This window comes from Phyllostomus discolor, chromosome 1 (genome assembly GCF_004126475.2).
Source record: "Phyllostomus discolor isolate MPI-MPIP mPhyDis1 chromosome 1, mPhyDis1.pri.v3, whole genome shotgun sequence".
Lineage (NCBI taxonomy): Eukaryota > Metazoa > Chordata > Mammalia > Chiroptera > Phyllostomidae > Phyllostomus > Phyllostomus discolor.
Genome location: NC_040903.2, coordinates 158723871 through 158744996, shown reverse-complemented (window position 1 = coordinate 158744996; position 21126 = coordinate 158723871). Strand labels below are relative to the sequence as shown.

The window sequence follows — 21126 nt, the reverse complement described above, 5'->3', positions numbered from 1 at the left end:
AGGAATCCATCTGTATCAGTGTGCCTGTTACAGGGTGCAGCCAAGAGAGGGGACCCCAAATGGGCATTTGAAATGGGACCCAGAACTTAAGGTGTCCAGGAGATTTTAAGATGTCTTTACCCCCACCCCCCAGGTATGGGTTGGGGGAAGGGACACATGGAGCAGGGCCTTTGAGAGCTGTTTCAAATAGCAACAGCTTTGCAGCTAACCTCTGGTGTGGTCATTTAACATATCTATAGCCTTTGGCTGGTCACTTAGATATGTTAAATAGCTGTGGCCATGCTCTGAGCCAGGGAAATGGAAGTAACTACCCCACTAAGACGTAACTGGGGGGGCAGGTCCCCCAAGTTACAGCGCATGGGAGCTAGGAGAAGATTGGCTCCATGACATGGGGTCACACCTGCCCAGACCCACAATGGTGACCAGAAAAGCTGGAAAAGACAGCAGATTGAGGGCAAGTGTGGCCGAGTTTGGGAGGAGTTGGAAATGGGGCTGCAAAGGAATACTGGAGCAGGGATTTAAACCCAGATGCAGCAGCCATTGGGGGAGAGAGAACTACGCAGCTTTAGCAGAGTGAGGACTCCCGCAGCCTGGCAGGAGAGAAGCACCATGCGGCTTTAGCAGAGAACCACCACTTGCCACTTGGCTTTGGCAGAGTGGCGACGCCCACCCCCCCCCCCCCGCCCCCTGCAGCCATTGTGCAGGGGGAGAAGCACGCGGTTTTGGCTGAGTGGGGACTCCCGTGGCCCTGGGAGAGAGGACCACGTGCCTTTGCCAGAGTGGGGACCCCTGCAGCTTTAGAAGGGGGAACCACCACCTGGTTTTAGTAGAGATCCCGGCAACACAGCTGAGGGTGCTGGGAACCCAGGGAGATCTCCCAGTCGAGATGGAGTACTAACTGGGAATAACCAGAGAACTGCCTGAGCCGTGGACTTCTATTTCCTTTCCTGAGATATGGTACTCTGGACTGGGCAAAGGGGGAAGGAAGGACTGTGTCTGTTTGTGGGTGTTTTAAAAAGGACTTTAGGATTTTTGATAAAGATATTAGGTCACTACTTTAAGTTTATATAGCATTAAATAAACATTTTCTTTCCTTTTCATGAATCTCTGGCATTGAGAGACATCTTTTCTCTGGCAGTGGACATAATGGACCTGGGGGCTTCTTTCAGTAATAGTATATCATCCCAGGCCCCTCCCTTGTTTGTTCTGTAACATGCCAACTGGTGTTATTGTGAGAGGCTGCATTCAGCTTCAGTGAATTATTTTTGAAGATTTGACATGTTTGCCCATTTCATGATGGGTGATTTTCAAGTGCACCTGCCCACACCACACTGAGTGTTCACCGGCTTTTGACCAAGAACAGCATGACCCCCATGTCCCACCCTCCCTGTTCACCCAATCTTGCCCCAAGCAACTTTTATGTTTCCTTGAATGAAAAAGGTCCTCAAAGGGAAACATTTTGCTGACATGGAAGAGGTAAAACAAAACAAAACAAAAAACAACAAAAGCCCTAAAAGGCATTGAAATAAAGTTCAAAAACTGTTTTGAGCATTGGAAAAAAATGTCTCAATAGGTGTATTACATCAAATGGAAAATACTTTTGTTACAGAAACAAGCCCCCAGGTCTTTCTGTACTATGGTTCTTCTTTTGCCCACCACTGTTAGGAACTGTGGCTCTCAATGCCAGAGTTTGGTAAAAAGGAAAGGGATTATTTAATTAAAAGTTATACAGGTTTAGAATAATGGTGGAATTCTACCGTTAAATCTCACTCCCTTTGGAAACAAAGATACACCCACAAACACATAGTCCTTCCCTCCCCTGTCTGCCCAGTCAGGCTAGTCTCAGAGCTTGCCAGTCAGAAATACTACCTTCCAGAAGAAAAAACAGAAGTCCACAGCTCACTTCTACTGGTTCCTCCTAGTAATCCATGCATGACTGGGCAGGTCTCCTGCAGTTCCCAGCACCGTCAGCTGTGTTGCAAGGATCTCCAGTTCTTAATCCAAAACTACATGGCCCTTTCTCATGGCCTGACAGTGAGAGTCTTTTCACCCCTTTTCTTCCTGCATGGCCTCACTTGTACCCCATTGTCACACCTTGTCCCCACCCTACATGGTGGCCTGCCTTTTTGTTTAAATCCCAGCCTAGAACCTCCTTTTTAACCCCCATTTCCAACTCTTCCCACAATCAGCTACACCTGCTAGCACTCCCCGTATTCTCTGCCTTTCTTGGTTGCCATAATTAATCTGGGCAGTCGTGGCCCGTGGTGTAGAGCAAGCCACCTCCAAGCTCTGGCACAGGCTCTGTTAAAGGGGAGAGAGCAGTTGTCTCACAGCTACATCACAGGTCATAGTCATGCTCATCTCCCTAGCTCCTTGCAGGCTACAATCTAGCCTGCTGTTATTGATACGCAAAATAACTCTCAATCCCTGTGTTGTTGCTTTTCCCAGCTCCCAAACTAGGCTTGTGGTGGGGGTTGCTGGGGCTTCTCAGCCTCCACCCCATCACACTTTGAAGGTGATAGAAGTTTAAACATGTAAGAATAAATACACAATTTTTATAAATAAATTAAGTTTTGTGGGTCCCCCTCATTGATCCCCTTGTCAAATGGTGGAAGACATACAGGCAAGGCATGTAAAAAAATCTTCCTACCAGTTATTTGTTAATGATTAAATTATACTGACCCAGGGTGACCATTAGGAAGCCAGACTTAAAATAGAAACAAGAACAACAACAACGAAGAGCTACTACAGGACTCAGTGGCCAGATACTGCGTGAAATATAGAATCTGCAGAATTCGTCCTGAAAGTCGCCAAAAAATAAGCAGCAACAACAAAAAAAATAATAATAAACCTTGGTTAAGGGGGAGGGGGCTGATACCAAAATTGTTATAATACTTACCTAAAATACTCATTTTTTCAGCAAAAATTGAGACAGGCAAAACTAAAGGGAATTATGCCTTATACACAGAGGAGAAAAAAATAGCCAACAGGAAATGCTGCTAAAGAACCCAGTACTGGACATAGTAAACAAAGACTTTAAATTGGCTTTTTAAATATGTTCAAGAGTAAAGTCTAAAAAATTAAAGGAAAGTATGACAATGGTGTCTCACACCAAGTAGAGGACATCAATTCAGGAAAAATTAAAAAAAAAAAAACAGAAATTCCATATCTAAAAAGGTATAACTAAAGTGAAAATTTAAGGCATGCATTTACACAAAAATTGAATACTATTTAGCCATAAAATAAGGAAATCTTGCCATTTGCAAAAAAAAAAAAAACATGGCTAAACCTTGAAAGCATTATAATAAGTGAAATAAGTCAGAAAGAGAAAGACAAATACTGTATGATCCCACTTGTGTGTGGAATATAAAAACACAAACTCACATACACAGAGAGTAGATTAGTGGTTACCCCAGGCAAGGGATGGGGGATAGGTAAAATAAGGGAAAATGGTCAAAAGGTACAAACTTCTCATTATAAAATAAGTTGTGATGATGTAATGTATAACATAGTTACTGTTAATAATATTAATACTGTATTGTATATTGAAAATTGCTAACAGAATAAATCTTAAATGTTCTCATCACAAGAAAAAAATATAACTACTTGTGATGATAGATGTTAACTAGACTTATTGTGGTAGTCATTTGACAATTTATACAAATATAAAATCATTAGTCTGTATACCTGAAACTAATGTTATATCAAATATACCTCAATATTTTAAAGAATTAAAGAGAAAAGATATAGGTAATCTAAATAGCCATAAAAATACCGATGCTAAAAAATAAGGTCCAAGTTAACCAGATCTTTCATTTTAACATACAGAAGAGCAATATAAACCAAAATGAGCAACAGGGGAATAATAATAAAAAAAAAAAAAGAGTGGAAATAAATGATTTAAATATTTATTGTTTTTCCTATTACAGTTGTCCCAATTTTTCCCCCTTTGCCCCTCCACTCAGCTCCTCCACACCCTCAGATAATCCCCACACCACTGTCCATGACCATGGGTCATTCATTCAAGCTCTTTGTCTAATCTCTTTATTTTCTTTCAGCCAGTCTCACTTCCTGTTCCCTTCTTACAATTGTCAGTCTGTTCTATGTTTCCATGCCTCTGGTTCTATTTTGCTTATTAGTTTATTAGATTTTTATTAGATCTATTTTGCTTATTTTGTTCATTAGATTCCACTTATAAGTGAGATCATTTGGTATTTGTCTTTCACTGACTGGTTTATTGCACTTAGCATAAGAGTCTCCAGTTCCATCCTTGCTGTCGCAAAAGGTAGTAATTCCCTTTTTTGTTATGTACTACTCCATTGTCTAAATGTACCACAGTTTGTTTGTTTCTTTTGTATCCATAGAGGGGAAATAAATGAAATAGAGAATAGAAAAATTGTAGAGATGCCAATGAAACTAAAATATAGTACTTTGAAAAAAAAACAACAAAATTGACAAACCTTTACCTAGACTTAACTCAAGTAAAAGAGAGAAGACTCAACTTACTAGAATCAGAAATGAGGGAATATCACTACCAACTACCAACCTTACAGAATAAAGAATCATAAAAGAATGTTATAAGTAACTGTATGCCATCAAATTAGAAAAATTAAATGTAGTAGAAAATAGATACTCTAAGAACTGTAACAATTAAGAATGGTTAGTAATCAAAAAACTTCCCATTAAAAAAGTCTAGAACCAGATAGTTCCACTGGTAAATTTTACTAAACATTAAAAGAATTAATATCAGTCTCTCACAAACTCTTCTCCCCAAAAAATAGAACCATAGGAAATACTCCCAACTCATTCTACAAGTCTACTAATTACCCTGATACTAAAACCCAATTTCAAAAATCACAAGGTAAAGCCCTGGTCACATGGCTCAGTTGGTTGGCATATCATACTGTGCAAAAAAGTTTGCTCATTAGATTTCCTGTCGGGGCACATACAGAGGCTTCAGGTTTGATTCCCAGTCAGGGTGTGTATAGGTGGCAACTGACGGGTCTCTGTCTCTCTCTCTCTCTCTGTCTCTCACTCTCTCTCTCAACAAAAAACATATCCTCTGGTGACAATTAAAATAAATCACGAGGTAAAAAAACTACAAACCAACACCCCTTGTGAATAAAAACAAAAAATCCTCAACATATACTGGCAAACCAAATATAGAAATATATTTTAAAAGATTATAAACCATGACCAAATGGTATTTATCTCATAAATGCAATATCCATTTAACATCTAAAAAATGAATTGTAATACATGACATCAATAGAATAAGGGGCAAAAACGCTGAAAAACTAGGAGTAGAAGGGAACTTCCTTAATTTAATAAAGGTCGCCTATGAAAAACTCACATATAATATTGCACTTAATGGCAAAAAATTGAGTGCTTTCTTCCTAAAAATCAAGAACAAAACTAGGATGTCTACTCTTACTTCTTCTATTCGACATTGTAATAGAGGTTATAGCCAGGGAAATTAAGCAAGAAAAAGAAAGAAAATGCATACAGTTTAGAAAGAAAGATTTAAAACTATAGTCATAGACAGCATTATCTTGTATATTAAAAATCCTAAGAAATCTACTAAAAAATGGTTAGAATTTATAAAAAAAAATTCAGCACACTTGCAGGATAAAAGATCAAAATGACCCAGCAATTCCAGTCCTACCATATATCCAAGAGAAATGAAATAGATGTCCACAAAACCTTATACATAAATGTTCATCACAGCATTATTCATAATAACTGAAAAGTAATGTGCATCCAATGAGGAATGATAAACAAATGTACTGTATTCCATACAATGGGTTATAACATGGAAAATAAAAGAGTGAAGGGCTGATACACACAATATTATGGAAGAACCTGGAAAACATTATGCTAAGTGACATGTCTAGTCATAAAGATTACTTAATACATAATCACAACTACATGAAATGCCTAGAATAGGAAAATCTATAGAGACAGTATCAGAGGTGTCCAACCTTTTGGCATCTCTGGGCCACACTGGCAGAAGAAGTGTTGTTTTGGGCCACACATTAAATACATTGCAACACGTAATCACAAAAACATCTCATCATGTTTTAAGTAAAATTATGATTTTGTGTTGGGCCACATTGACAGCCATCCTGTGCTGCATGCAGCCTGAAGGCTGCAGGTTGGGCACCCCTGGGGCTTAGTAGCTGACTGAGGGTGGTGGGGAGCAGGAATGAGAAATGACTGCTGATGGGTTTGGGGTTTCTATTTGTATTAAAAACAGTGCCAACATTAGATCATTGTGACAGCTGCACAACTATGTGACAATATTAAAAACCATTGGACTATATACTTTAGAATGGTGAATTTTATGTGAAATAACACAATAATACTGTTATTTTTTAAAGTCAGTGTAATCTAAATCAGTGTTTATCAACCTTCATTATCATTAAATTCCCTAAGGAATGTTTTTATTTTGTTTTTCCTGATTGTGCCCTAGTAAAATTTTAATGTTCACATATGTATTTGTTTATGCATTCTGAGTATGTGTGTGGATATAGATGTGATGTGTGTGTGTGTGTGTGTATGTGTGTGTGTGTGGAGCTATTACTCCAAAGATATCCAAACTAAGGTATTTGCTTAGAGATGAAGTGGTCCTATTCACTGGGGTAATTGTTGCATCCAGCAAACTCGAGAACAAATATCAGAGACTTTCAGGGTATCAAAGATGTTGCTTTATTGGCCAAGTTTAACTTGTGCAGGGGCGAACTCTCAAAGTGTCCGGAGACACGGTACCCACAAGGGCTGCAGACGAGAGTCGTGCAGAGCGCTTACAGCTAAGTCCTTATATAGGGGTTTTAGTGCAGGCAAGCAAGCAAGCATTTCACAGAAGCTGATGTGGCAGTTAGCTATTTGCTTACAGAGACCTCAGGAGGGAACAGGGTAGGGTCTTGCTTAACTTCAGTGGTAAAATTCAAATTTTTAAAACTAAACAAAGCATTGCTTATCTAGCATACCCATGGGAGAACATCTGCATGACACAGGACGTTTGCTCAACTACATCCTGCACTCTGTCTCCCTTGTTAGTTCCTTTTAGCTACAATGTGGTTCCTGTTTACTAAGGTCACATTTAGTTCTTAATTTCCTTGTTTCCAACAGTAATAATGCTCCTCAGTAATTTGGGAGAAGAGGGGGATTTAAAACACTAGAAACTCTTCTGAACCATATCTGTATATATGAAATGTTAGCATTCTGACTATGACTTTGTTCTAATACCCATTTAATATTTTCAGGACCTGGGGATTCTTTGGTTAGGAGAATTAGTAACCTCATTTAGGTTCAACCATACTGTTATGAACTGACATCAATATCTCTACTATTCCTCCCAATGATTCTACAGGCATCTCTATTTTATTGGATCAAGTAACTTTATTTTTTGCGGGGGGAGTGTCAATAGAGTTTATTCACTGTAACTTTATTTACATTAACTTTTATTTTATTTTGATGCTGCTTTAATTCGTTCTTATCAATTACAAAGAATTTTTTTAAACTCCGCATTTAGAATTGAATTAAGGTATTCTTTTTTTGCCTTGTAATCTGTATTTTATTTTTTAATAATTTTATTTTAATTATTGTTCAAGTATAATTTTCTATCTTTTACTCCCATCCCAGCCTACCCACCCAGCCCTCCCCACCTCCTTCCCATTTCCACCCGCCCCTAGTTTTTGTCCATGTGTCCTTTATACTTGTTCCTATAGTACACTGTTGGTGGGACTGCAGACTGGTACAACCACTATGGAAAACAGTATGGAATTTCCTCATAAAACTAAAAATGGATCTGCCTTTTGACCCAGCAATTCCACTGCTAGGATTATATCCTAAGAACCCTGAAACACCAATCCAAAAGAACCTATGAACCCCAGTGTTCACAGCAGCACAATTTACAATAGCCAAGTGTTGGAAGCAACCTAAGTGCCCATCAGTAAATGAATGGATCAAAAAATTATGGTACATTTGCACAATGGAATTCTATGCAGCAGAAAGAATGAAAGAACTTCTACCCTTTGCAACAGCATGGATGCAATGGGAAAGCATTATGCTAAGTGAAATAAGCCAAGCGGTGAAAGACAAATACCGTATGATCTCACCTTTAACTGGAACCTGGTCAACAAAACAAAGAAACAAGCAAAATATAACCAAAGACACTGAAAAAGGGGATCAAGTCACTTTAAAATGAGGCATATTCATTGAGTGACTGAGAATGACTTATGAATTCACACTAGATGCAGATCTGCCTCCGAGAGCTTTCTGACCAAGAGGTAGTCCGCCAGCCAATATCGCTCAAACTTACCTTGGGATGTGAACATAATGTGAGAGCATGGCCTGGCAAGCATATAATCTAAGCCTGGTCTGAAGTGAGGGTTTTACCTTATTTGTGTGTGTGAAAAATAAAAAGTTTATGAAAGATAGGGGTCTTCTGATTTTGGTTCAAGAGATAGGATAGTTTACATACTAGTTAATCTTCAATTGGAAACTGCTTTAAAAATATCTGGAGTCAGGGAAGAAAGAGACTTACTCATGAGAAGGGTTATGAGGGCATTCAGACAGATGAGGAGGAAAAGCAAATTCAGGTATTATTGAGCCAGCATGGTTCTGTTTAAACTGGATGAACGTTTCTCCAATTAACCCTGCCATTCTGCCTACTTTCTTCTTTCCCTAACTACAGTGCTTACAAATTCTCTTGTGCTAAAGATGTACATTCTGATGATAACTCAAGGTCACCATGTACTTCTTTTTCTTCCCAATCTTCTAATATCTGAAGAGTGTCCCATAATTCAAGCTATTATCATTTATCTTGTGGTTGTTCCTTTATCACTCATAAAAAATATATATCTGATCCTGAGATAGTCAATTCTGAAAATAGTGTAGTAAAGTGTTTTTATAATAATATCTTAGCCACCAAGACATACATGTAAGAATTTCAGGAAAGCCATAGTCAGCCTACACATGCAATGAGTGTCATAGAATGTGACTTTGTGCTACCATCCCTGTTGTCATACTGTCAGGACCTCACTGCTCCTCAAATATGTTACCAGACTGGCCCTGTCCTCCCCTTCCTCATTCCCACCTGTGCCCTGATACCGCCCATATTTTTCACATGAGCTCTAATTTAAGACCATTGCCCATGTTCTTCTTTCAAGGTATCAACATCCCCAACCAGTGCTATACTCCAGGTACCAGAAGATGATTCTTGTGGTTTCTCATTCACACTTGGGTTTATAGCTCTTCCTGTCCTAGTAAGCTATAACAAGAAAAATTTTTATCAGCTTCAGTAAAAAAAAAATCTCACCTCAGTATATATTTATATGAAAGAGTCACTTTTGGATCTTTCAAGGTAGTCCCCCCTCACCCAACATGGTAAAAGAGTTTCTGTTTTAATATTTCCATATCCCACCAAGACTCTCCCTTTACCCAGGCCAAGTCTGAGAGAACGACAGAGGGTACTGGCAGCCATCAGTGTTACCTATAAAGCATGAAGAAAGGCAGATGGGAATCAAATGACTAGAGGGTCAAGACTGGGGGAAGCACAAAAAATAAGATGCTATATTATTGTGGACTGTGACAATGCTACAGCATTTTTAGTATGAGAAAGGATTTGAGGAGAGCTGCTAACTCAGATGGGGATCCTATAGTAAGGCCCTCCGTCAGAGCAAGGAGTCTCACATACAAAGTGATAGCCTTCTTTATGCCTATGAAAATATACAGGTAGACAAAAATGCTGTAGAAATTATAGATCTGCCCCCAGGGCTCCTGCATGTCTATAGAATGCAATGACCACTGATAAGTCACTGTTCCTTCATGGCCAGGGTGATGTGCCTTTAAGGGGTTTACAATGATACACATCCCAAGAATATCCCTATATAGTTCTTTGCAGGCACACAGCCCTTAGTGAGCAGAGCAAATTCATCTTAGTATGATTTATTGGCAACTATATGAAGCACGCCTTTGGAGGTGAAGATGGGGTCATGCCAAAAATGATTGCCCTTTTCTTTGTACTACATACCACTGTCTGCTGGAGCATGGCAAGCTCATCTAAGTTCTCGTGGTATAAATCCAAAGCCTTGGATGTGCACTTATTTGTAGTTGAATTTTCAGAGATTTACTTTGAATGCATCCCATTGTACACATATCTGCAACTAGCACTCTTTATATGAAATATTCTATCTTAATTGGACAGAGTTAAGTCCTGATAGGCAAGTATTCTAGTATACCAGGATATGTAAATAGGGCTGGAGGCCAAAAACTATAAATGGGGAAGATTGACCAAGCACAGAGGACCAGGCCTACCTCCCAACACCATGTGAGCTGCTCCTTCCAGCTCACATGGATCTCAGGATTAATTCTTCATTCTCAAAACATAGTACAAGCCCATAGCCATCCTGAATCTTCACAGTTAATCCCTTTACTCCTCTGCTCACAGACTGCAGCATAGTGGCCTCACTAGTTATAAACTTGACCTTTCTTTACTTTCCTACAATTAAGAAATAAGAGTTTATTCTTTATTTCCATGTTTGTGGTTATATTTTGCTCACTTGTTTGTTTTGTTGATTAAGTTCCACTTATGGGTCATATCATAAGGTATTTGTTTTCACTGCCTGCCTTATTTCACTTAGCATAATGCTCTCCAATTCCATCCATGCTGTCATGAAGGGTAGGAATTCCTTCTTTCTTTCTCATGCATCATATTCCACTGCATAAATGTACCATAGTTTTTTGATCCACTCATTTACTGATGGACAGTTAGGTTGCTTCCAGCACTTGGCTATTATAAATTGTTCTGCTTTGAACATTGGGGTGCATAGGTTCTTTTGGATTGCACAGGATTCTTAGGGTATAATCCCAGCAGTGGAAAACAAGCAAGCAAAATATAACCAGAGACATGGAAATAAAGGATAAACTGATAGTAACCAGAGGGGAGGGGGGAGAAGGATAACAGCGCAAAGAAGGGGAAGAGTCATCAAGGAACAGGTATAAAAGGCCCATGGACAAAGACAACACAGCAGGGGAGGATTGAATGTGAGAGGTGGGAGTGGGTATGTCAGGGGGAGAGTAATGGGGACACCTGTAATTTCTCAACAATAAAAAAAAAACTTACAATGTAACCACAATGCCTAGAGGAGATATAAAGTAAGTATGTCTTCCCTTCTGCCAAGGAGGGTAGATCAATGTCCAAACAAATATTGACATAGTACTTCAGCAACTTAGGGATTACCCATTTTCTCTAGGATTGTGTGTGGTAGAATATGGCACTATGAAAGAGGACCACATTACAACTAACAACAAAGCATAATTCATATTTGTTTGATCAGCCTTTAAGTCATGCCATAAATGAAGACCTCCAGATCCTAAAAACAGAAAAAGAGTTGGGTTTGAACCCAAAGTATTTTCTAAGATATTGGTAATAGAGACCTAACTCAAAACCTGTCCTTTTCTGAAGTACTCACATCAGTCATTTTCTGCCTCTTATTTTTAATATTCTGAATTCTTTTCTCCTGACTTACAGGTGTTAAGTTGATGCTGAACTGAATGCTGCATGAACCAGTTATTCTATATTGTTATCGCCTTTCATTTACACAGGTGTTGGTGTCAGCTGGCATCTCTGATTCTTGTAAAAATACCTAATACTTCTTAATTATAAAGTCCTATTTTGGTTTTATTTCTTCCACTAAGCAACCAGGTAACCTGTCTAGCTCTGGACCTCTGAGTTTCCTCCTGTTATCTCCTAGTTTGTACATTATTTAAATATACAATAATCTCCCAATTTCAAGTCATGTTAGAATTTATTAATTAGATATTGAAATGCGGTGCTTGCCCTAAAAATGCCATGATTAATGACTTGTATTCATCTTTTCCCCACATGATCTAAATAACCCTCTTTAACTTCCTACTTCTGAAAGTTGCTATAAGCTCCCTAGAAACTATGAAGATTTGAGGGTCCTAAACTGGCATAGTAGATCAAAGGTGAGGCCATAGTAGATCAAAGGTGAGGCCAAAGGTGAGAACCCCACTTCTCTCTTGCAGTCACTGCTCTCAGATTATTCCAACTATATAATTAAGGCAAAGATTTAAAGGTTGAGAGCTCCCTCCTAAGAATGAATGGGCAGATTATTTATCGCCTGACAGCTGATAATTAAAAAGGTGACAAAGAAAAATCTTATTAGGTTAGCTCCTAACTTTGTGTGTGACCAAGAAAATGATAGATTTAATTATGAGAAAGTCTTCAGGTAATACATATCATTGTGTCATACCCTTGGAATAATTACAAAAAGCAAGTTAATTATGTCCATACTGTATTCTACAATATATGTTTACTTATGAGATACAATAAAAATATAACCAAACTGAGTTTGAAATTGTAGCACATAAATTATATGTGTTATAAATAGATTTGTATCAAGATCTTCCATTTCTAATAAATGTTTCCTTTAAATGTACATATTTTATACTATGGGTTTATGATATCATGAGTCATGCTATATCATTTTATCCTAGGCATTTTTGTAATTAATATTGCCAACACTGACTTATTTTTATTTGTGTGCTAGGAATCTCTTTTCCCACACTTTTATTTTTAATTTGTACCACTTTGGTTTAAGAATTTCTTGTAGGAAGTATATAACTTTTTATTTCTCAAGTCACCCTGACAGTCTATCTTTTAAAAAGTCCAGTAAATTTTAAAAATGGGCAGAGGACCTAAATAGACATTTCTTCTAAGAGGACATATAGATGGCCAACAGACATATGAAAAGATGCTCAACATCACTGATTCTCATTAAAATGCAGTTGAAACCACAATGGGATACCACCTCACACATGCCTGATGGCTATCATCAAAAAAATCAACATTAGTGTTGGTGATGATGTGAAGGGAGCCCTAGTGCACTGCTAGTGGGACTGTAACTTGGTGCAGTGACTATGGAAACCAGTATTTAGTTGCCTCAGAAAATTAAAAATAGAACTACCAAATGACCCAACAATTCCACTTAAGGGTATACAGCTGAGGAAACCCAAAACACCAATTCAAAAAAAGTAAATGCACCCCTATGTTCATTGCAGCATTATTTACAATAGCCAAAATATTGAAGCAATCCAAGTGTTCATCAATATACAAAAGGATAAAGAAGAGGTAGTACATACAATGGATAAAGAAAAGGTGGTACATACAATGGAATATTAGTGAGCCATAAAAAAGAATGAAATCTTGCCATTTGCAACTACACAGATGGGCCTACAGTTTATTATGTTCAGTGAAATAAGTCAAACAGGAAAAAAAAATCACATGATTTCACTTATGTGAGGAATCTAAAAAAAAATAAGCAAACAAAAAAACCCCAGAAACAAACTAAAAGATATGGAGAATAAATTGATGGCTGCCAGGTGAGAGAGGGTTGGGGAATGGGTGAAAAAGATGAAGAGAGAAGTACAAATTCACAGTTATAAAAAGTCCTGGGGATGTAGGGCACAGCATAGGGGATATAGTCAATAATATCATAATAACTATGTGTGGCATCAGTTGGGTTCTAGATTTATCAGGGTTCTAGACTTACCACTTTGCATGTTATATAAATATCAATCACAGTTGTATGTATGAAATAAATATAATACTTCATATCAACTGTAATTGAAAAATATTTTTTAAAGTCCTGTAAACTTAGTATAATAAATAATATTTAACTCACTTTCTTTTATCTTTATATTCTTGTTTCACTATTCTTCGATTTGATCAATTTGCTATTCATTACATACTTACCCAGTCCATTAAAGCTCACCATTCCTGTCTTTAGCCTCATAATCAAACTACTATGAAAATAAGAGTAACCTCGTAGAAATGGTTGTTACCCCAGTCACAATAAGACAAGACCCGCAGAATACTTTCAATTCTTTCACCCACCTTTGTTTTTGATTGCCTTTCCCCCTGAGAATTTTAAATACTTTTACTTTACCTTTTCATTGTAGGCATCTTCCTCCAACCCTGTGTGACAATGTCTCGATTTTGCTGAGTTTGCAGTAATATAGTCTAGTTTAGTAATTTTAATGTTAGCTTATAGGAATTATCCTAAGAGTTTGTCCTCATTTGGCATCTATGCTGTGCATTACCAGATAGCCTGATGTCCATTCAGATTTGTTTCTATTTCAAGGTTTATTATTCATCATTGTTTCCTTCCTCCATCTCCCTCCATGTTGGTCTCCCTTTTTGCTCAGTGCTTTGAAGATTTTCTCCAATATGTTCCTCAGATGTGGTAAATGTGTGAGATCAGTAAATGTACCCAGATTCTGACATTATATCTTCCTTTTTTCTGAGATAAGAGGACAACAAGCCAAGGGTCCTATATGGAACGAAGATAATCTGCTGGCAGTGTGGAAGCCAGGGGAAAGTGATATTGCATATATACAGTATTGCTACCTTTTTTACTTGTTTCTTTGTTACTTGCTTTTTCTCTTACAATTTTCAAGAGGCTCATACCTCCTGCCATGGAAGAGTGGACCCACCCAAAAACAGACTGAGGATCTGACAATGAGAGTTGCTGAGCTTCAAAGATGATTGAACTCTCAGCCAAGGGAGATCTGTTATGTTAAGGTTAGAGCCCTGGTTAGGAAAAACTTAGAAATCTCACATGGGACAGGCATATCTGGGTGGATGTTCCCTGTATATTATGGTTCCTTGGACTTCCTTAAACCCTCAGAGCTTCCAGAGCTAGTCCCCACCCACTTCCACCTCCACCTCCACTCTGTGGGAAGACACTAGATAGTCTTCTCCCATACAAGGTGGCAGCAGCTCCCATCAGAAACTTCCCCAGGTGCATAGTGAGAGTGATCCCATTGAAACACAGCTAGGGACGTCTGGATGTGTGGAAGAGACAGAGTGTAACTATAAGAACAATGTAAATAGTCAGCATGTGCCAGCCAGGGAAGTATCTGTAAGACTAGATTTTGAGATTCTTGATGAAGAGGACTGGAATATAAGACCAGATAAGCAATAATTTATTGACTTTGGTACAGAAGATTTAACACCCTTCTTCCCCTCACAGAAGACAGGGAAAACTCACTGCTCGGGAGGCATTTAGAAGCCTAGAGAAAATGACAACCCATGCTGAGCAAAGTTAAAATGCCTGAGTTTCTGTGGTAGATTATGGGGTGCCTCATTATATTACAGTAAGGATGAATCCTGAAAATGACTATATTACTGCAAACTCAGTCAAGTAGAAACCATAACTGCAGCTGTTGTGCTAGAGGTAGTATCTTTAAGAGAGCAGATTAATGAGTAAATTAGATACAGCCATTGATTAGGCGAATGTATTTTTTTCCATCCAAACCAGGAAAGAATATTAAAAACAGCCCTGGGAAAAACTTTATTCAAATGGATTGGACAAGAAAATGCATTTATAAACTATGATAACTCTTCCTTGCTGTCATAATCTAGTCCTAAGAGATCTGGACCACGTGAATATGTACAGAACAGCACATTGATCCCTGACAGCCATGAAAACATGCTGATAAGGCAGGATGTGGAAGAGTTTGCTAGTATACTGAAGGCTTTGATGAGAACTACATTCTCTTGAAGGGAAGAAAGGAACCATTCCAAGATTCAGAAACCTATCATTTTAATCAGATTTTTAGAGGTCTAGTGACCAGGAATGTGCCTGGACATCCCCAACATAAACTACAAATTGCTGCATCTTGCAGGCCTTGCCACCAAGAAGGAAGTCCAAAGCTTGTTCCACCTCTTTGGGTTCTGGGGATAGCAAACCCCTCACCTGAGATACTGGTCTGACCTATAAGTGAGGTAACTTAAAAGACTACCAATTTGAAGTGGGGTCTAGAGCAGAAAGGTGCTTGTTGACAGGTCCAAACTATAATGCAAGCAGCTTTACCTCTTCAGTCTGATGATTCAGCAGAATTATTGTGTCAATGGTCAGAATGCTTTGTTGTAGAGTTTATGAAAAGGCCCTGGGGTTCTGAAGCAAGGCCATGTCATCTGCAACAGAGAATGATATGCCTCTGAGAAATAGTTCCCAGTGGTGTTACCAGGGCTTGGTAGAGATGGAACATTGACTTGGACCACCAACTGACCATTTGTCTCTTCTGGTATAAGCAGATTATACCTGGCCCGTTAAGTCACATGGATTATTATTGCTCAGCTTATCTAACCTTATAAGACAGAAATGATACATTTGAAAATGAGCTCAAGCAGGAGGGGTGCTGGTACAGCTGACTTTTGCCCTCTACTCCAGGCCCACAACAAGTGTTGGTGAGGGTATGGAGCAACTTTCACTATCATACACACCCATGGAAGGGCAAATTGTACAATCACACTGGGAAACCATTTGCAGTTTTTTTTTTAAGCTAAACATATACTTACTATACAATCTAGTCATTCCATACCCAGATATTATCCAAGATAAATGAAAGCATATGTCCAGACAAAACCTTGTATACAAACATTCATATTAGCTTTATTTGTAGTAGCCCAAACCTGGAAACAACCCAAATACCCATCAACAGATACATGGATAAAGAAATTTTGGTATATCCATACAGTGAATACTACTTAGCAATACAAAAGAATAAACAATGACCCAATAATATGGATGAATCTCAATATAATTATGCTGACTGATAGAACCCATTTTAAAAGAAGAGTGCATAATGTATAATTTCATTCTAGAAAATGAAAACTAATATATAGTAACAGAGTAAAGCAGGAGGAATGAGGAGCTACAAAGAAGCACAAGGAAAATTTTGGCAATAATGCATATGTTCATTATTTACATTGTGGTAATAGTTTAACAGTGTGTACATATGGTAAAACTCACTGTCTACATCAAATATGTAGGCAGTATGTCAACTATATCTCAATAAAGCTGTGAGATTTCTTTTTAACATAACAGAAATCCTGTAATATACCAGGAAAAGACTTTTCTGAGCTCCAGTAATGCCACACTGACCAAGTTTGAGGGTGATGACCATGCCCAGGTGCCATTCTTATGAGACCCAAAAACTAGATGAAACCAGTAATCAAACAAAGAAAATGACGCTGCCCCTTTCACTCCGTCACGCCATACTAGACTATGTCAAAAAGCCTCCTGTAGTTCTTCACAAATCACTCCTCAGCCTCCTAGTGAGAACATGCATACAAGCTGAGGAAACAAGGGAACAAGGCCCAGCTGGTTCCCCTAACACAGGCAGTCTGGGGTTATTTCTACTGCCAGGCCCCTGGAGAGATAATCAAGCACTGGTGCTTAGACTGTTCCCAGCACACAACTGGCTCACTGTGTTAAGGACAGAAGGTCCAGACCTCAGTGTAGCCACACTGGATTTTCTTTAGCAAGTTAGAAAGCAATATAACAGAATGACAAGGTATGTGTAGAGATAGCAGATGAAAATTCCTCTATGGGGAGGAAGGTTTCAAATCTATTGAAGTGAATATTCTAGCCTTGGCCATTTTCTAATGTACCCCCTTTAACCAGGGAAGGTATGTAATGAAATGGTATACTTAGTACCTGGAGTGGCATTCAAAGTAATGAAAATTGATGTTAGTCAAAGCAATCCTGTAAATCAATACTGTTGTACAGGATCTTGAGGAAGTATCTCATTGAGAAAGACATACTAGAAACTTGTTTACACCAGTTTTAGGTAACTGAGCATTGACCAGTGAACTATTTAGTCAATGTGAGTTACTTTCTGTGCTCACTGAATAATAATTTGAACTTGATATTCATAAGACAAGGGCTGAGAAGAATCACTGGCTTAGCACTCTTCCTAACAAATGGTAACTCCTAGGTGTTTTATATATCCATCATCTTCCAATTTTGGTATCTCTATTTTTAAGTGAGGAAACCAAAACTTGCTTCTACCAATTAACTTGGAGATATTTTGGGGAACGTTGCAGAGACCAAGATCGATACCAAGGCCTACCTTCACTTCAAGGCCTATAAGATTATTGCTATGCTAGGCTGCCCACTGCTGGAGTAAAAACTGCCTTCTTAGCCATGTTTGAGAAGTTAATTCACTGTGTTATAACATTGTAGAAGCCAGTCTCCAATAAGATGCTGAACTATATGAAGAGTATGGCTTAATATTCAGTGGTTCCAATGAGGTAGTAAGTTCAGTGAAAATTCAACTTCTTAAAAAACTTGGACCCCTTGACACTAACTCTGCACGCAGGATGAGAGGGAATAGAGGAAAATCTCAGACCAGTCCTTACCTTGTAACAACAATAACAACAAATTCATGGACTTCTGACTTTTCTAATCTAATTGAATGGGAGAATCTTTCATAGGGCAGATGAATCATGTTTCAATTCCAATGCTGGCCCAGATGGTAGTCTTAGTCATTCAAGACTAATAGCATAAGGCCAACAGTCCAGTTTTACCCTCTATATTGTGTCCATCTACTATTCCAAAGATTATTTAACATGAGTGACCCATCTGTAAAGTAATAAGCTCTGTGGCCACCTAGAGAGACCCACTGCGTATAACAATAGATCCCACCAGTGCTGCCCACAAAGTGTGTTTGCAAACTACAAGGCCTAGGAATGAAGATTTCTAGAGTCTATCATATTCTGATTCTGCAGGAGTCCAGAGATATTTCTGGTGGCAGTTTCTGAAGCATGGTAAACTTACCCCATGATATGTCCCTTTCCCAATGCCATGGGACAAAGAAACCCTACCTCTGCTCAGATGCATTGATTGGGGTTCTTCATTGGGGATGTAAGTTTAGACACATGGATTTTCTTTTCAGCTTAGCTAAGTTGCCTGCTTAGGCATCCATCAAGTTCATCTCAAGAGCCTGATCATTCTCTGCTGTAACTGGATAGACAAGCTGCTGCAAGCCATGTGCCAGAGCCACCGAAATCCAGAAGAGAGCACCATGGGGGAAAGAATATTGAAAGGATTTATAGATGACAGAATATCCTTGCCTGATTCTTAACTACCCACTTCTTAGATACATGACAGATAAATGATCAGAGAGCAGATATTATCTGGATGAAATATAGATATGGCAGAAAGAACAGATGTTCAGGAAGATACTATAACAAGGGAACAGAAGTAATACACAAAGAGACATACTTCAATCTACAACAATATAAAAATTAACAGCCAGGAAGAAAGATTTCCTTTCTTCTTTTGCCAACCCAACAGAAAGTACCGTACAAGGGCTTTTGCCTAAAGGGAGAAGAAGGGGTAAGTTTATAGAAAGGTTCATTATTTCTCTAGAAGAATGAACTGAGCCTTATTCCCAAGAGGAAAGAATTAAAGACCAAAGAACAGGGGGAGAGAGAAGGTCCTTGACCCTGAATAGGGTCAAGTGTATACACTATGTAGATGAGAGATGTCAGAGAGATGAGCAGTTTGAGGGCAGAAGATTTCAGTTAAGTTTTGCTGTGGACCATAGCTTTTTATTTAAGGTCATTCAAGAGAAGAGTAATTATAAAGGATGGAATTCCTTCTCATTAGTTTGGAACCTAAAATTGTGCCTCTGCAGCAGCTCATTGTCTTAAATTTGAGCCATGTTAGTCTCCTACTTAAGATGGGTTCCCTTCATCTGCAGTTTGAGAGAACATCTCAAGAAAGGCCTTCAGTGTCCACTCTACTCCTCATTGCTTCTAATGACTTAAAATTTACAGCTTCACTGAAGCCTTCTCTCATAAAGGTAGCTGTTTTTATAACATCTTTCTTCTCTTACTGTTCCATAAAGTTCCTATTTTCTCAAAAGCCTAATCAGGGATGAAGAGAATCATAGAAAATGTTTAAAGTTGCACAAAGTGTATGCCATCTATGTTCTAGACTAGAGACATTACATAGTCCCCAACTTAATGTTTTTTAGTGCCAACCAGGAAAAATAAAGAAAAAATTACTAATTATAAAAATGAGATATATGAGTGGTATTAAAGGGTATTCAGCATGCTGTGGAATGGAAGATTCCACATGGAAGATTCAATCCAGAGAGTCACAGTTCACCTCCCCTGGAAGGCCTTTGTTAAGTTGAGACTTCCCAAATGAGTGAGTGTAGGTGCTTTGTTGTCAAGTTAGTAGAGTTTAAAAAATATTCAATATTTAATAATTTAGGGAATAAATGGGCTATAAAGATAGATTGTTTTTCCCCACTATAGTCTACCATTAGTAACCTAAATATCTTAGCTCTATGGGTTTCATAATCAATTCTAATTTGTAGAGAGGACCCAAGATGGCAGAAGCTACACTAACCTCCTCCCAGGACCAAATTGGAATTACAACTAAATTGTAGAGAAATCACCCTGAATAACAAATTGAATGCTAGTAGAGCAGAAAAGAAGCCTTATAGCCAAGGATATATGAGAGAAACCACTTCACCATAATGTGACTGGTAGGGAGTACAAAGGAGGCATGAGAAGGCTGTTTGGGCTCCCATGGGCAGCATCTAAAGTTCCAGAGGGATATTTCAGTGGCCAAGAGAGGTCACTGAAAAATGTGGGGTCTAAACCCCAAGCTGGCCTCTCTAGCATACAGCACCAGAGCTGGAAAAGGAACCCAGATAATATTCAGCTATGAAAAGCAGCAGAGTTTCTGTGCCAGGGAAAGATGGCTAGAGATGCAGAGAGCCTCTTAAAGGACCAATGCATACAATTTTGTTTGCAGACACTTGCCCTGGGCTCCAGCAGAGGAAGGGCAGAGTGAACTAGAAATGCATGAAGGAAGTTGGGAGCTGGTGGCTCTGGGGAGAGAACTGAAGGAACAGCTGTCAGGATCCATGTGCAAAGTTATTTACCATACTGCAGAGGCTATTTTTCTCAGGCAAAGCACTCCCTCCAAGTGGCTTTAGCCAGAGGGGAAGAAATAGCCCTGCCCACAGGAATTACTCTCCCCACTGTGGAATTTAGCTACCGAGGACAGCTTGAGACTATATCATTAATTAAGTTTAACAACTAAGATGGATCTCTGGGAGCTCTGAGAGTTTAGCTTAACATCCCCCAGGACTAGTGCTGGCAAAATCCAGCCTTGGTGTGCAACCTGGTTCTTTCTGCACACAGGCAAGCCCAGCAGAGAAAGTCACATTCTGTGGATAACTGAAAGCTCTGAACACCTTGACTGGGGCCAGTCAAAAGCAGCATCT

General features: G+C 38.8%; 1 long non-coding RNA gene across 1 annotated transcript; it reads left to right on the top strand.

Annotated features, from left to right (window-relative positions):
* Positions 1-1371: 1371 nt before the first annotated feature.
* On the top strand, positions 1372-20231 carry LOC118502096. Its single transcript, XR_004904772.1, has 3 exons — positions 1372-1476; positions 11149-11160; positions 20221-20231. It is a non-coding gene; the product is annotated as an uncharacterized LOC118502096 (long non-coding RNA).
* Positions 20232-21126: the final 895 nt, after the last annotated feature.